The sequence below is a fragment of the Carcharhinus amblyrhynchos genome, chromosome 3, assembly GCF_965287045.1.
Source record: "Carcharhinus amblyrhynchos chromosome 3, sCarAmb.v2.hapA, whole genome shotgun sequence".
Lineage (NCBI taxonomy): Eukaryota > Metazoa > Chordata > Chondrichthyes > Carcharhiniformes > Carcharhinidae > Carcharhinus > Carcharhinus amblyrhynchos.
This window is the reverse complement of record NC_137326.1, coordinates 68,773,672-68,786,554: the sequence shown is the minus strand read 5'-3', so window position 1 is coordinate 68,786,554 and position 12,883 is coordinate 68,773,672. Positions and strand designations below refer to the sequence as shown.

At 42.7% G+C, this 12,883-nt stretch overlaps 1 protein-coding gene across 1 annotated transcript in view; it reads right to left on the bottom strand.

Annotated features, from left to right (window-relative positions):
• The window catches only part of LOC145340550 (ephrin type-B receptor 1), a 555,098-nt gene that overhangs the window by 124,439 nt on the left and 417,776 nt on the right, over nt 1-12,883 (bottom strand). The window lies entirely within an intron of this gene.

Below are 12,883 nucleotides of genomic sequence, written 5' to 3'. Positions count from 1 at the left end.
TCCTTGCTTTTTCCACTGAGTGAATGTCTGTAACTTATCATAAAGTAACAAAAAGCTGGAAATACACAGCAGGTCAGTTAACATCTGTGGAGACAGAAACATAGCTATAAAACTGAAAACAATAAAACTATAACTGGAACACACATTGCTGTGAATCAGAATGTGATTGCTGCATTATTCTATATCAAGTGTGTCAATATGTTGGGTGCGGACCCCCCTTCAGAACTGAAAGATCAGGGACATATTTGAAAATATGAAAATGGGGAAGGAAAGTGTCACATACACAGAATGGTGGCTTCAGTGCAAATAATGACATCTCAAGCCAAGTTACATGTTGTGTTTATTCCAGAATTGAGGTGTCCGATAACTTCTTTCCACAGAGTGTTTTTTTCTGAGTCTGTTGTCTCTTTAAGTCTTCTGGTCGTATGTGTAGCCATACATTTTGGTTCTAATGCACTTGAAACATTAGCCCTTCTACATTCTCTCCATGCAGTCAGAGCTGTTGAGTACCTCCAGCTTTTCTGGTTTTGTTTCAGATTTGCAGCATTTATTTATTTTATTGTTGTTTCTGCCTCGTCCAGAGTTTGCTCCCTCTCTATCTGTCTTAGACATGCACTAAACACAGGCATTCAAGTTTATTAATTTTTCTCAGCTTGCAATGTTTGTGCTGGTGTCAGATTTTGCAAGATGATGTTGTGACACACGCACATTCTGGTCTAGTCAAAATAATAATAAGGATTTAAACAGCTAATATTATGAGGACTGAATTTATGCAAATACTGTCTCTACTGGATTCTTTCCAGCAGCATTTGTATGTATCGTGTGCATGTCTGCCATCCAGAGAACTGAGATTACTGCTTCACATTCAGGAACTACAAGAGTTGCCAGTTCTCTAGAGCTCTTCTTGTTTATGCCAGCAGCTAACAACATCCACTGTAGCTTCACGCCGACCTTCAGTCCACGTATCCGTCCACTTGAATCTGGACTCGGACCTATCCCCGATTTTTGTTGTCCTCAACATTTGATCAGCAAGATCTCTCCTGATGAACAGTAGGGTGTCTGTTCAAAGGGAATGTGCTGCTGTGATAATATTTTTAACTTCTTAATCTTTCCCACATATTATATCCTGCTGTATGGTCACATTAGTTTCCACTTAATCTCTCTCCAACACCTGTGGCAACCTTGTGCACCATCTACAAGATGCAGTGCAGCAACTCACCAAGACTCCATAGACAGTACCCTTTAAACCTGAAACCTCTACCATTTAGCAGGCCAAGGGCCGCAGATGAATGGAAATGCCACCAAGCCATTCACATCCTGACTTAGAAATAAATCACCATTCCTTCATCATTGCTGGGTCAGAATCCTGGAATTCTCTCCCTAACTACACTGGGTGTACCTACAGCACAGGGACTGCAGCGGCTCAAGAAGGCGGCTTACCACCATCTTCTCAAGCGCAACTAGGGTTGAACAATAAATGCTGGCCTTCATAATGAATCCCATTATCTGGAGAAATAACATTTAAAAATTCCTTACTGGAAGTGAGATCAAAATGTTTGCATTTGTTCATGACTTGGTGACCATGCCTTCAGTTACCAAGACCCTGTGTTCCAGAATTTCCTTGCAAAAACCATCTGCCTCTCCTGATCTCTCATCATTGATCATCAGAAACTCTCTCTTTGAACAAGTAACTGGTTTCCTATCCTAGTATCTATTTATATGGCTTGTTGTCTTGTCTTATGTTTTAGAATCAAAACCGCAGAATTGTTACGGAGCAGAAGGAGACCATTTGGGGAGCCTTCAGATGTTTTAAAGTACATAAAATATCTACATAGTGCTAAATATTTACGAGCTGTTGTTGTATTGATCTAAAGGATTCTGTATGGAACACCATGTTTAAGTTCCATATTCTGCTTCTTCAGCCTTCCATACTTTACATATATGGACAACATTTACACCCAGTGCTGGATTTTGGCTTCTTGAAATTAGACCATGATCCTTCATAAGTGATGTCAGGAAACACTAATTCCACAAAAAAGTAAATTGAAATCTGGAATTGCTCCTCAGAAGGCTATGGATGCCGGGGCAGAGTTGAAAATTTCAGGACAATTTGTTGGCATTAAGAGATATGGAGCAAAAGGGAAATGGGGCTGAGATCCAGATCAGCCATGATCACATGACTCACAGCATGGGCTCAAGGGCCAGAATGACCTCCTGCCACCTATGGTCGGCGCAACATTGAGGGCCGACAACTGCGCTGTTCTATGCTGTTCCTCAGCTTACTGTTTGCACTTCACAAATAGATTAGAGGAACACCCATTGAAATCTCTGTGCTTTCAAACAATGGAGATTTGTTCCATTACCCATTCTGGACGAGCTTCAATGCAAACTATTACTTCATGTGGGTTCCATACTTCAGTTTCCAGAGTCAAGTTGTTTTTCTTTTCTCCCAAGTGGATGTTGTGGAAGAGAGAAAGAGTTGCATGGCAGAATGGTTCAAAGAGCTTTACTATTCGTGAGATTTTCCAACCACTTAAACAAATGGCCAGAACTCTTGTGCATTACACAAGCCTGAATTTCATAAAAATGCACCCAGTGTGAGAGCCTTCCCCAACATCTTTCTCGCTGGATACATGGAACCGGAGTGTCTCTGGCCTCATCATCTAGATATTCAAAAATAACTGTATTCAAACATCTGGCCGTGATTTATTGTCTAATTTTAAAAGTGCTAATAATATTATAATTCACTGAGTTGAGGAGGACTAGTCTTTCTTTAACAAAGATTTTTCACATAATCCAGCAAGCGCAAAGCTCCCTTTTCCTCCCCAGTTCTTATATATACTTAAGAATGGTGCTCCAACCTTTCCCAATTAGTTCAGCTGCTCCCAATTACAATTAAAGCATGCACTTCATTGTAACATGACTGCAGCATTAACACTATTCCACCTGTATTGTCACTAGATGACTAATCCAGATATCTGGGTTTGAATTCTACAACAGCAAATGGTGAAATCTGAATTCAATAACAATCTGGAATTAAAACTCTGATGATAACCAAGAAAACATTGTCTTGAGAACACATTTGGTTCACTAATGTCTCATTTAGAGAAGGAAATCTTTTACCTGGCTGGCCTACATGTGACTCCAGACCCACAGCAATGACAGTCTTAAATGCCCCCTGTAATGACCCAACAAGTCACTCAATTCAAGGGCAATTAGGGATGGGCAATAAATGCTGGCCCAGCTAGCGATGCCCACATCCCTGGAACAAATAAAAAAAAGTTATGCCTCACAAACTGAACGGACTCAGATTAACCAGTGTGTTGCACTGGTCTTCTGTGCCCAATTTTTAAAATGTATTTTCAAAAGCATATTTGTAGGATGTGTGTGTCATATATGATTCATATATGTTCTGGCAATTACTGACTATTGCTAATTGCTCTGCTACAACCTAGGAGTTAGCTAGGTCACTTCATAGAGCAGGTATGCGTAAATTACATTAATATGTCACTGCAGTCATGTCCAGACCAGACTGGGTAAACCAGTGGGTTTGACACTACGTTAAAAATTGAATTCAAATCCTCAAACTGCCGTTTTGAGGGTGGTGAAAATTACTCTCATATTCTGCTGAGTTATTATTTGAGGATCCAAGCCTCTCGATTATGAGTTAATAAACACAACCATTACATGAACATCGCCCCTAAGTGGATGCCTGTCTCTCTGCCTATCACTCAAAGAATACAGGAAGCAGTATTTGCTCCTGCTATACACTATGCCTGAGTGGAATGAAAACTCTGCTAATGATAAAAAAGGTACAAGTTTAGTAGTTTCCCCCTTAGCTAGCTTTCCACATGGAGAGCATGTGATGAAGGCTGTAATGTTACAGTGGAATGTTCCTTTTTTTCTCAAATACGAATCCCTGTCTGCCAGAAACACATTAATCAGGCTGTTTCTCGCATTCACTGTTGAGCTCCCGTGGGATGTAACACAGGTTATTTCTAAAATTGTCAATTAAAGTTTCAATTCATTGCCTCTATCTGGTCGAATAGTAGCCTTAGTGAATATAAAGGGGCACAATTGTTTTGTTTCTCTTTTGGCGTTAAATGTCAGTAATTTTGCTGGAAGATGATAGCAGGTGTGAGGTGTGTTTAATCAGCGTATGCAGCTCTGAAGGTCAGACTAGATTTTGTCAGCATGAAATACCAACAGAGCAAGCTGGTAAGCAGAACAAGAGCACTAAAGGAAGGCAAGTGTATGAAACAAATGGCTCTGTCAGGGGTCTAATCATCATGTTGTCAAGCCTCGATCTTAGTATCTGAAGCCAATTGCCTGACATTTCCATCTGTGCATTTGTACCACAGGTAGACTATCTACAATCAGTTGTGATTAAACAAGGAGCGCTGAGACAAGCATGATCCCTCATGATGCACAGAAGGGTGTCTGTTCAAACGGAAAGTGCTGTGATAATATTCTTTAACCTCTTAATCCTTCCCGTGTATTAAATCCTGCTGTACTGTAAGATTAGTTTCCCTTTAATCTCTCTCCAACACCTGTAGCAGCCGTGTGTTTCATCTACAAGATGCATTGCTGCATCTCATCAAAACTCCTTTGACAGCACCTTTCAGACTTGTGACCTTTGCCCCAAAGATATGCAGGTTAGGTGAACTGGTTATGCTAAATTGCACAGCAGTGTCCCAAGGTGTGTAGGTTAGGGAGATTAGTGGAGATAGGGTTGGGAGGGAGGGCCTAGCTAAAATGCTCTTTCAAAGATTCGGTGCAGATTTGATGGGCCATGTGGCCTTCTTCTGCATGTAGGAATTCTATGATTCTAAGAAGGACAAGGACAAATACATGGAAACACTATAACCAATAAGTTCCCCTCCAAACTACTCACCATCCTGACTTAGAAACATATTGTGTTCCTTCACTGCTTGAGTCAAAATCCTGGAATTGTCTCCCTAACACACTGTGAGAGTGTCTTCACCACATGGGTCTGAGCGATTCTAGAAGGTGGCTCATGACCATCTTATCAAGGACAGCTTGGCATAAACAATAAATGCTGGCTTTATTAATGACTCCCATATCTGGAGAAATAATGTATTAAAATTTCCTAACTGAAAGTGAGATCTAAATGCTTGCATTTGTTCATGGATTCAGCCCTTAAAAGTTGATACTGAATATTCAGTGTATCTAATACTCCTTCACTCCCTAAAATAAATGACAGGAGATGTTCATGAACAGTTGTTGCAGCTCCAGAGTGAGGCCCAATGAAGAAAGCTAGTACAAAAAAAATCTCAAAATCAGGCAACTGTCCAATCGTAACTGAAATTTTACCAACTTGTTTGGGGGCGGTGGGGTGGTGGGTGGGTGGGTGGGTTGGTGTTGTTGTTGTTGGTGGTATTTATTTGTTTTGAATCCAAGGAAAGAAACTTTCACATGGATAACGTACATGTGCAGATGTCAAGATTGTGTTCCTAGTAGGGAGTTTCTCCCGTTGGGACTGAATATCACAAAATGGCCATCCCTTCTAGTCTACACTAAGAACACAAGAAATAGGAGCAGGAGTAGGCCATCTAGCCCTTCGAGCCTGCCCCGCCATTCACTAAGATCATGGCTGATCTGAAGTGGATCAGTTCCACTTTCCCGCCTGCTCCCCATAACCCTTAATTCCCTTGCCTATCAGAAATCTATCTAACCGTGACTTAGATTTATTCAACGAGGTAGCCTCCACCACTTCAATGGGCACAGAATTCCAGAGATTCACCACCCTTTGAGTGAAGAAGTTCCCCCTCAACTCCATTCTAAACTACCCTCCCCCCGCTTATTTTGAGGCTGTGCCCTCTAGTTCTGTTTTCCTTTCTAAGCGGAAAGAATCTTTCTACCTCCACCTTATCTAGCCCCTTCATTATCTTGTAAGTCTCTATGAGATCCCCCCTCAGCCTTCTAAACTCCAATGAGTACAGACCCAGTCTATTCAATCTCTCCTCATAAGCTAACCCCCTCATCTCCGGTATCAGCCTGGTGAACCTTCTCTGTACTCCCCCCAAGGCCAATATATCCTTTTGCAAATAAGGGGACCAAAACTGCACACAGTACTCCAGTTGTGGCCTCACCAGTGCCCTGTACAGTTGCAGCAAGACCTCCCTGCTTTTATATTCTATCCCCCTCGCTGTAAAGGCCAACATTCCATTCACCTTCTTGATCACCTGCTGCCCCTGCAGACTGAGTTTTTGCGATTTGTGCACAAGGACCCCCAGGTCCCTCTGCACTGTAGCATGCTGCAGCTTTAAATAATAATCCCTCCAACTATTATTTCTACCAAAGTGTATAACCTCATATTTGCTAATGTTATACTCCATCTGCCAGGTCCTCGCCCACTCACTCAGCCTATCCAGATCTCTCTGCAGAATTTCTGCACCCTCCATGCAATTCGTTTTTCCACTCATCTTCGTGTTATCAGCAAATTTTGTCACCCTACACTCAGCCCCCTCCTCCAGATCATGGGTTAACATCCACTGAGAGTCTCTCTTCATGGAATTCACTGGCTGTCTGACAGCCAGAAACCCATTACCCTCAGAAGGAGCTCCAGCTGTCACGTAATTCAGTGAGTAGCAATGTCTCCTCTAAATCAAAAGGTTATAGGTCGAAGTCCTATTGCAAAGACATCACTGTCCTCGCTTGCAGCTGGAGTTCTCCAATGCTGTTAAAGTGAATGGAGTTTTGGCTGGAATGCCAAATCCTTCATTCTCACCTGCAGTGAACCACAGTGGGAACAGACAAGTTCAGAGAATTTTGTCCTTAAGCACAAGGTCTAGGTTGACACACACTGCAGTACTGAGGGAAGACCGCAAATGTAAGCTCATGCTGACTTTCAAATGAGACATTAAATTAAAATCCCTTCTTTCAGGTGAATATAAAACTATTCAGAGATAAGCCAAAGTCAACATTTATTCCTCATTTACAAAACAGACTTTCTGCTTATCACATCACTGTTCGTGCAGGCTTGTTCAAACTGACTATAAAGTGTTTTGCAACATCCTGAACTTGTGAAAGATATGAATGCAAATCTTTCTTCCTTTGGTGTGAGATAAAATTGTTAGGACAGTGAGTCCACATGAGCAATGGCTTGCCTCATGTGGGCATCAAGTCAGCTAATCTCACTAGATAATGGTCAGATTCCACAACTGCAAAACAGGGTGGTGCTTCTTTGCAAGGGATGTTGAAATGCGACGGATTGGAATGCATCACCACTGCACTTGCTCCCAGCTTGGTATACAATTGCCACACATACCACAGAATGTTGACAGTACCCTGTGACAGGACCGCTTTGCCATGCCAATGTCTCTTCCAATCTGGCAATTTTCCATATTTCTCCCAAGGATGAAAGGAGCTGGCTTGTATACCCCGGGCATTCTACGATGTTTAAAACTGCTGGGTTCACGATGTTTGTCACTCAACCAACTCAAATGGTTGAATTTCTTTAAAATTTAATGGAAGAGCAAAACTATCAGAAACATGTTACAACTCTTCCACCTCCCTAAATTTAGGGCGGGAACATTCCGGCTGTTTACACTGGCAGGATCTTCTGGTCCTGCCAATGGCGCACCCGCACCGTGGGGGTTTTCCGATGGCGTGCAGTGGATTCAATTGGAAATCCCATTGATAGCAGTGGGACCACAAGATCCCGATGCTGGCAAACAGCACACTGTCTCCCACCATGCCATAAGGAGGCCAGAGAATCCCCCTTTGAATCCACTGTCAAGAAATAAATCTGATCTAAGATTTAGTGCTATAATCACATAGATACCAGGAATGCTGCAGCATAATGATGGTGACCTGGTGACATGTGAGTTTTCCACCTTTTGGGGTTACGGGGAGAAGATAGGTAAAGCTTTATCAACACAGCATTTAGGGGATGTTTAATGATTTTATATTATTTTTACTTATCTCTCTAATTTAAATAAGAGTGGAACACATAGTGGAACAGTAATGTAGCATCAACAAATCAGGAAGAAAATTGTAAAGTTTGCCTCCAATGTGCTAGTTTCTGGAAAAGGGAAGGGAGATGGGGTGGATTGGAAGGTGCCTAGAGCTGGGGGTTCGGACGGGGAGGAATTTGTAAGATGTGTATTGGAAGGGTCTTTGGAGCAGTATGTAGATAGTCCTACTAGAGAGGGGGCTATACTGGATTTAGTTCTGGGCAATGAGCTGGGTCAAGTGGTTGAGGTTGCAGGAGGTGAACATGTGGCTAATAGTGACCACAACTCTGTCTACTTTAGGATACTAATGGAAAAAGATGAGTGCTGTCCTAAGGGGACGGTACTAAACTGGGGGAAGGCTAGATACAGCCGGATTAGGCAGGAGCTTAGGGACACAGGCTGGGATAGGCTGTTGGAGGGCAAGTCCACGTTAGGCATGTGGGAGTCTTTCAAGGGAAATCTGAAATGGTTGCAGGAAAGACATGTGCCTATTAAGAGGAAGGATGGGAAAGGTAGGATTAGAGAGCCGTGGATTACTAGAGATATAGAGGACCTGGTCAGGAAGAAACGAGAGGCGTATGTTCGGTCTAAGCAACTGGGAACGGAGAGAGCGTTGGAGGAATACAGAGCGAGTAGGAGGGATCTCAAAAGGGGAGTTAGGAGGGCAAAAAGGGGGCATGAAATGGCTTTGACAAGTAGGATTAAGGAAAATCCAAAGGTGTTTTACTCCTATGTCAGGAACAAAAGGGTGGTTAGAGGAAAAATCGGTCCTCTCAGGGACAGAGGAGGGGAACTGTGCTTAGAGTCCGAGGGAATGGGGGAGACGAGCCGTTGATGTCGTCTATATGGATTTCAGTAAGGCGTTTGACAAATTTCCTTATGGTAGGTTGGTTGAAAAGATTAAGGCTCATGGAATACAAGGCCAGGTATCTAGATGGGTTGAGAACTGGCTTGGTAAGAGGAGACAGAGAGTAGTAGTGGAAGGGTCTTTCTCTAGCTAGAGGTCTGTCACTAGCGGTGTGCCGCAGGGCTCAGTACTGGGACCTCTTCTCTTTGTAGTGTATATAAATGACTTGGAAGAGGGAGTAAGTGGTGTGATCAGCAAATTTGCAGATGTCACTAAGATGGCTGGATTGGCAGGCAGTGAGGAGCAGTGTCTGGCAATACAACGGGATATAGATAGGCTGGTATATTGGGCCGATATATGGTAAATGGAGTTTAATCCTGATAAATGTGGGGTGATGCATTTTGGCTGGAATAATGTAGGGGGGAGTTATATGATAAAGGGTAGACCTATACAGAGTATAGAAACACAGCGGGACCTGGGGGTGCAAGTGCACAAGTCTTTGAAGGTGGTAGTACAAGTGGAGAAGGCTGTGAAGAAAGCTTATGATATGTTAGCCTTTATAGAAAGTGGTATAGAGTATAAGAGCTGGAGTCTAATGTTGCAGTTGTACAGAACGTTGGTTAGGCCGCATTTGGAGTACTGCATCCAGTTCTGGTCACCTTACTACCGGAAAGACGTGGAGACCCTGGAGAGAGTGCAGAGGAGGTTTACCAGGATGCTGCCTGGTATGGAAGGACTGGGTTATGAGGAAAGATTGAGCAAATTGGGGCTGTTTTCCCTTGAAAGACAGCGACTGAGGGGAGATCTAATAGAGGTATGTAAGATTATGAAGGGTATAGATAGAGTAAACAGAGGTAAGCTATTTCCTATGTTAGAGACACACAGTACGAGGGGCCACGGGCTTAGGGTGAGGGGGGAGAGGTATAACATGGATATTAGAGGGAGGTTTTTCACACAGAGGGTAGTGGGGGTATGGAATGCTCTGCCAAGCAAGGTGGTGGAGGCAGGTACGCTGGAGTTGTTTAAGAGTTACTTAGACAGGCACATGAGTGGGTTGGAGATGGGAGGATATGGGAGATTGTTTTAAATAAGGTTCAGTAGCCTTGGGACGTCCCTGGTAATGTAAAAGGATGTGGAATGAAATGAATGTTTTTCTCTTTTAATCCACAGGTTTTAAGTCGGTCCGCCTTGTTGTCCAATGAGGGGCATACACGCGATGGGTCGTACAAGGGCTGCTCTTGGATGTTTGAGAATAGCCTAGTACTTCATGTCGTTAGTGTACACTTAAACTGGACCAGATGCTGGGCAACATAACAGCTCAGTGACTATCACTATTTGCCTTGCAGATACATGGATTTGGGCCAGTGTCTGTGGGAGTTTGTGCATTCTCCCCGTGCTTGCGTGGGTTTTCTCCGGGTGCTCCGGTTTCCTCCCACACCCAAAAGATGTGCTGTTAGGCTGATTGGAGGTAATAAATTGTCCCTAAATTAGTTTTCCCTCAATGTGGAATGCCATAAACTATAGATAAGGGTCATGGGTGGAGGTGGGGCTCGTAATGTTAAAATGGTGGCGCAGGCTCGTTGGGCCGAAGGGCCTGTTTCCTGGGCTGTTTTTGTTCTTTGTTCTTTGAGAGAAAGTGGTAGATGGCCCCATAGTCGTATGGGATGACCCCAGAGCCCTGATGGACTGAAATGGTAAATAGGATATCGAAGTACATAGAACATAGAACAGTACAGAACAGGCCCTTTGGCCCTGAATGTTGTGCCGAGCTATGCCCAAACCCAAGATCAAACTATCCCACTCCCTATCATTCTGGTGTGCTCCATGTGCCTATCCAGTAACTGCATGAAAGTTCCTAAAGTGTCTGACTCCACTATCACAGCAGGCAGTGCATTCCACACTCCAACCACTCTCTGAGTGAAGAATCTACCTCGGACATCCCTCCTATATCTCCCACCATGAACCTTAAAGTTATGCCCCCTAGTAACAGCTACATTCACCCAAAGAAATAGTCTCTGCACGTCCACTCTATCTATCCCCCTCATCATCTTATAAACCTCGATTAAGTCGCCTCTCATCCTCCACCACTCTGAAGAGAAAAGCCCCAGCTCCCTCAAACCTTCAAACCAGGCAGCATCCTGGTAAATCTCCTCTGCACTCTCTCCAATGCTTCCACATTCTTCTTACAGTGAGGTGACCAGACCTGCACACAATACTCCAAATGTGGACTAACCAATGTCCGGTATAGTTGCAGCATAACCCCACTGCTCTTAAACTCAAATTCTCTGTTAATAAATGCTAACACACTATAAGCCTTCTTCATGGCTCTATCCACTTGAGTGGCAACCTTCAGGCACCTGTGGATATGAACCCCAAGATCTCTCTGTTCCTTCAGATTCCTCAGAACCTTGCCGTTGACCCTGTAATCCACATTCAAGTTTGTCCTACTGAAATGAAGCTCAGTAGCACTGAGCTTCTCGATTAATTCAAAATAAGGAAGAGGATTCCCATTTACAATTAATGTTTTAGAAGGGTAATGATTCCATTTTGTTTCACAAAACCAGCTACAGTTGTTGCTGATAAATCTGTGATATTCACTGCAATGACAGGATCATAAAATAATCACATAAAATCTCCGTCTTCATTCAGGCTGGGATTCTCTGGTGCTGCTGAAACGCCAAATTCTCCGTTCTCACTTGTGGCAGAGCAGCTATGGACAACATCAGAGAATCCCACCCAATATAACAAGAGAAGGAGGCCATTCACCCCTCTCTATGTTTGTGTGGGCTCTTTGAGAAAACTATCGAATCAGTCCCTCCCCTGTCTCACAACTCAGCAAAAGTCCCTTTTTCAACTGTTTAATTTTTTTTGAAAGTTTTCATTGAATTTGCTTCCAGCATCCTTTCAGGCAGTGTATTCCAGATCATAACAACTCACATATGAAAAATATTGCCATTTGGCCAACGAACTCCAGTTCGGCAGCCGGTAGCGGTGGGTCCAAAACTTATTGCTCTCTACTTAGCCTGCGATATCAAACATCTGTCCATTGTTTTGCAATGGGTTTAAATTTGTGTCCACAAAAAACAATCATTTTCTTGAATTTATGGGCACTTGCATTGAACTTTAATTTACTTCACTTCAACTACCTTGATAGGCAATTACATAACTGCTACAGATTGATGGGAATTGGTTAAACATGTTGCAAATGTGACTATCTGTTATCCGATATTCCTGGAACAAAATGGAACATCATCACTTAGCACTTGGACTGTGTTGCTGCTTCATGAATAAACTGCATCACTCTTAGTCTCAACTATCAGTGTACAGACTATTAAAAACCCATTTCTGAATCCCACTAATCACAGAAAGCGACAAGGATCACAATCACTTCTGGGCAGTAAATTACTGTTACTTAGCGTGCAATATTACAGCATCGAAGAAGAATAGATATTGTAAGATGGAAAATAAATCAATTGCCCACTAACTGAATTAGAAAAATTAGGATTTATTTTGCGGTATCAATGAATTTTGAAAACAATGATTTTAATGGGTGCAGGTTTATTGATTGTGTAGCTATTTAATAAGCATCTGTGTTGATGTGTTTTGAATTGAATCTTTCTGTTTGTTTAGCCTCATGTCCAGACCCATCACTTAATTTCAAAAGCTCCAAACCAAATTACAGAGATATGGGCAGTGTGGTGATACAATGGTTCACACAGCGCGAGGGGCCCAAAATAAAAGCAAAATGCTATGGATGCCAGAAATCTAAAATAAAATGCTGTTAAACCTCAGCAGATCTGGCAGGAACTGTGGGGAGAGAGAGAGAGAAAGAGACAAAAGACAGCACTGAAGCAGAATCATACATGACTCAATATGTCCAAGCGGAGATACTTGCGCAATTACTCCCTCTATTTCCAGGGATAGAACATAGAACATAGAACATATGCTTTAATTATCCAACTTAAAGAATTTAGGGACTGATTATCAAGCACAGCCTAAAATTTCAAGTGTGCCCAAAGTCCCTCAGAAATTCAGACAAATGAAACCGTAGCATGTA